The sequence below is a fragment of the Schistocerca nitens genome, chromosome 7, assembly GCF_023898315.1.
Source record: "Schistocerca nitens isolate TAMUIC-IGC-003100 chromosome 7, iqSchNite1.1, whole genome shotgun sequence".
Classification (NCBI taxonomy): Eukaryota; Metazoa; Arthropoda; class Insecta; order Orthoptera; family Acrididae; genus Schistocerca; species Schistocerca nitens.
The window spans coordinates 307,334,898-307,339,897 of NC_064620.1; the positions used below are offsets into that span (position 1 = coordinate 307,334,898).

The 5,000-nt window shown below is 55.4% G+C and overlaps 1 non-coding gene across 1 annotated transcript in view; it reads left to right on the forward strand.

The window, feature by feature from the left end:
* The first annotated feature begins 4,426 nt into the window (after window positions 1-4,426).
* LOC126196854 (small subunit ribosomal RNA) overlaps window positions 4,427-5,000 on the forward strand; it is a 1,909-nt gene continuing 1,335 nt past the window's right edge. Inside the window, exon 1 of the ribosomal RNA XR_007539282.1 lies at window positions 4,427-5,000. This exon is cut by the window's right edge and continues 1,335 nt beyond it. This is a non-coding gene — a ribosomal RNA (small subunit ribosomal RNA).

Sequence of the window (5,000 nt, forward strand, 5' to 3'; positions counted from 1 at the left end):
GGCAAGTCCCCGGGGCGGCTAGTGTGGGTGGTGATAAGTCTGTAGACAGCGAACTAGACGGCAGCAATAAATAAATGCCATATAAAGAAGGGGAGAATGGTGGCAGCACACCGACGTATGTTACATACGACAGCGCCATCTGTGAAATAGCCAGGCCACTAGGGCGTCTATTTGGGGACGCCACCATACCGCCCCCTGTGGGACGACGTTGACAGTGCCACCGAGGGGCACAAGAACGACATCTCTCGGAATGTGACGACACTACATTGACATGCAGCCCAGATACGACACCTCCATCTACAGGAAGTGAACGCAACAACGCCAACCACACAGCATCGCCACCTATGAAAATACGACGAAACCACATGCAATACAGCCATCTACGCGAATCTGGCAACACTACATCCACCATGTCGAGCGCACCACAAACAATAACGCCATCTAGGCCTCCTGCAACGGCGATACCGCCATCTATGAGACGCCAAGCTGAATACGACATCGCTGGGCGCACAGTACACATTGTCCGACGCCACCCACAAAGACGGCATCCTCTGTCCACCACGAAGTCGTCGACCGACAATCACGCCACCCGCACCCGTACGTGCCCCACCCCACCCACCAAAATCGCAAGTCCAGCGGATGAACGGCGGACGTTTCCCGCACTCGTAAGTTGCAATCCACACCTATATCTTGCGTTTCATGAAGAGTTTTATCCAATATTCGACATTCCCGCTGTCCCTAAACGTGCTCTAAGTCTGTGCGCGACCGCGTCGCTCACTGTACGGATTCCGATGCTGAGCGATCAGCTATGGGCCGCCCCATCCACGTCGGTCCCCGTGGGCGTTGCACTCGCAGTCGCAAAGACTCTGGGCAATGGCTATGTGCGCTCCGCAATATATTACTGGGACGAGTAATGAGGGTCCGAGCCCCCAGTGTGGGGAAAGTGTTTCGCAGCCCTGACCCACCGGCACGGTGTTGCGTCCCCCCACCTCAAACATGTGACGTAGTCACACCACCGGTTTTGACTAATAGACAGAATGTTTATAATCATATGCCATACACCGGGGGACGATGCCGCGAGGTGTAGCTAGCTAGTGCAGTCGCACCGCTACTACTGTACAGAGATAGAACAGGCATTGACTATACATACATTAAGCTTATACGCGGCGGTGCTTAGTAATACGCGCAGTCATCGGAATATAGATAACACATACAACTGTCCCTATACATGCTGAACGTCTGTGCACACAATGTCAACCACACGTCACCCACACACTCCATCACCCACTAGTCTATGCCTGTAACAGACGCAGACACAACATCTAAGTACCAGCATGGAACAACATCCAGTGCATCCTCTCGGCCACAGTACACCATCCACACTATGATAACCAGACCGGGACGTCGAACCAGAAAACTGAATATCCCACTCTTCCTACAACCACCATTGCTCAGATACGCCACCAACACCCACACATGTCCTACACAGGGGTGCACCCAACAGCACCACACTGCCGCATCTCACAGCACATAAACAATGGCAGGAATGAAAGACACAGGTGTGCCACTCCTTTGCCACAAACACAGAACGGGCGCGCCACCTGCCATGAGCCACAAGTGCAACTGACGTGACATATCTGATAGTGCCTCAGGCGTCCACTTACTACCATCACTATCAACGAACCTCGCCACCCCACCCCCCCCCCACACACACCATCCCTTAACCCAACTTCTGCCTTAACCTAACCCAACTTCTGCCTTAACCTAACCCAACTTCTGCCTTAACCTAACCCAACTTCTGCCTTAACCTAACCCAACTTCTGCCTTAACCTAACCCAACTTCTGCCTTAACCTAACCCAACTTCTGCCTTAACCTAACCCAACTTCTGCCTTAACCTAACCCAACTTCTGCCTTAACCTAACCCAAGTTGCGCCTTAACCTAACCCAAGTTGCGCCTTAACCTAACCCAAGTTGCGCCTTAACCTAACCCAAGTTGCGCCTTAACCTAACCCAAGTTGCGCCTTAACCTAACCCAAGTTGCGCCTTAACCTAACCCAAGTTGCGCCTTAACCTAACCCAAGTTGCGCCTTAACCTAACCCAACTTCTGCCTTAACCTAACCCAACTTCTGCCTTAACCTAACCCAACTTCTGCCTTAACCTAACCCAACTTCTGCCTTAACCTAACCCAAGTTGCGCCTTAACCTAACCCAAGTTGCGCCTTAACCTAACCCAAGTTGCGCCTTAACCTAACCCAAGTTGCGCCTTAACCTAACCCAAGTTGCGCCTTAACCTAACCCAAGTTGCGCCTTAACCTAACCCAAGTTGCGCCTTAACCTAACCCAAGTTGCGCCTTAACCTAACCCAAGTTGCGCCCTAACCTAACCCACGTTGCGCCCTAACCTAACCCACGTTGCGCCTTAACCTAACCCACGTTGCGCCCTAACCTAACCCACGTTGCGCCCTAACCTAACCTACGTTGCGCCCTAACCTAACCTACGTTGCGCCCTAACCTAACCTACGTTGCGCCCTAACCTAACCTACGTTGCGCCCTAACCTAACCTACGTTGCGCCCTAACCTAACCTACGTTGGGCCCTAACCTAACCCACGTTGCGCCCTAACCTAACCCACGTTGCGCCCTAACCTAACCCACGTTGCGCCCAAACCTAACCCACGTTGCGCCCTAACCTAACCCACGTTGCGCCCTAACCTAACCTACGTTGCGCCCTAACCTAACCTACGTTGCGCCCTAACCTAACCTACGTTGCGCCCTAACCTAACCTACGTTGCGCCCTAACCTAACCTACGTTGCGCCCTAACCTAACCTACGTTGCGCCCTAACCTAACCTACGTTGCGCCCTAACCTAACCTACGTTGGGCCCTAACCTAACCCACGTTGCGCCCTAACCTAACCCACGTTGCGCCCTAACCTAACCCACGTTGCGCCCAAACCTAACCCACGTTGCGCCCTAACCTAACCCACGTTGCGCCCTAACCTAACCCACGTTGCGCCTTAACCTGCCCTGTAATTGTTAGTTATATGAATCTAGGAATTCGTGTAGCGTTGCCTAATTGCAACCATCTCAACATAGTTCACTTCGCGCACACTGTGGTGTTCTGCGTATTGATTCATTTTACGGTGCGTACCCTCACATCTTGCGAGTGTTGCTTACTTTCCACATGGTCCCGCTATCCACTGTATTGTGTACTGCAATAGGACGTATATCGCCCCCGCCCCCCCCCCCCCCTCCCCTCCTGTCACCTCTAGCTCGTCGGTCAGGAGTTCGCGTGTTGAATGCGCTTCGCAGCTGTGCAATGGCATTCGCATACGTACGCTGGCCACCTTCCACGTGTTCTTTCGTGCACACGTCGCAGCGTGTATGTATGCTGATGGAGTGCGTCGTGACACACAACATCCAGGCATGCAAGACTCGTAGAAGTCGCAAATGTAGATGGATGTCTACGTTTGCTGCCCAAGTTACGCAAATGAACTGGAAATCCGTTGTTGCGCGGTTGTTCGCGCTGGAGGTGAATCGTTGATATCGACGATCGGTACAGGTATTAACCGGTTGCTTCAGCGACACCCGTCATACCCACGAACGTGAGTGGGCATGTGGGTATGAAGCGATACGCGGCGGTGGCTGGGTGGGACCGTCCCCGGCCGGTGAGGGGGGGGCGCCCGGCGTGCTGGCCGCGCGCTGCGTGGGCGCACGCGCGGCAGCCGGCTGGTGGGGGCGCCCAGTGGCAGGCGCGCCGGCTGACGGAGGCGGCAGGCGGCGCATCTGCGTGCCGGCGCACCCAGCGCGCGGCGCCGTGCGGCCAAAGTGGGTCCTCCCGGGCCCGGTGCGAAGCGCGGTGGACATCTGCAGTGTGCTGGTCCGATTGAGGACTGTGTGCGTTGAGGATGCGCCGCCGCCCGGCACTCGGCGCCGCGACGCCGTCTGCTGCTCGGTCGCCCCCGCGGTTCTCGCAGGTGGTTTGTATCGCAGCTGTGCGGATGTGTTGGCGCGTGCGCTGTGCTGGGAGAGTTCGCTTTGGCACCCAAGTGGGGCTCTGCCCCTCTGTGGCGCTGGCGTTGGAGCTGCCCGGTCACTGTTTGTGGCCGCGTGTTGTCTCCCGCCGGCAACACCACGACAGCACGCTCCCGGGCCTCTGTCGGCAGCGGCAAGCTCAGTTGGGAGCACGGGTGGTCGCACTGAAAGCGTCTACTCGCCTATCTCCGGGCGATTGCGCCTCTCTCGAACCCGACCAAGTACTTAGGACGGCGCTGCGCGCCGCCGGGACCTGAGAGGGTTTCGAGGTGTATCGTGCAGGGGAGCCCAGCCTCCTCCTGTTTGCAGAATAATTGAGCGGACGCTTGCGTGTTCGCGCGGGCCCCCGGGACACACTCCCGGGCGGCCGGCTGCTCAGCTCTAGTTGACGCAGCTCCCTGGTTGATCCTGCCAGTAGTCATATGCTTGTCTCAAAGATTAAGCCATGCATGTCTCAGTACAAGCCGCATTAAGGTGAAACCGCGAATGGCTCATTAAATCAGTTATGGTTCCTTAGATCGTACCCACGTTACATGGATAACTGTGGTAATTCTAGAGCTAATACATGCAAACAGAGTCCCGACCAGAGATGGAAGGGACGCTTTTATTAGATCAAAACCAATCGGTCGGCTCGTCCGGTCCGTTTGCCTTGGTGACTCTGAATAACTTTGGGCTGATCGCACGGTCTTCGTACCGGCGACGCATCTTTCAAATGTCTGCCTTATCAACTGTCGATGGTAGGTTCTGCGCCTACCATGGTTGTAACGGGTAACGGGGAATCAGGGTTCGATTCCGGAGAGGGAGCCTGAGAAACGGCTACCACATCCAAGGAAGGCAGCAGGCGCGCAAATTACCCACTCCCGGCACGGGGAGGTAGTGACGAAAAATAACGATACGGGACTCATCCGAGGCCCCGTAATCGGAATGAGTACACTTTAAATCCTTTAACGAGTATCTATTGGAGGGCAA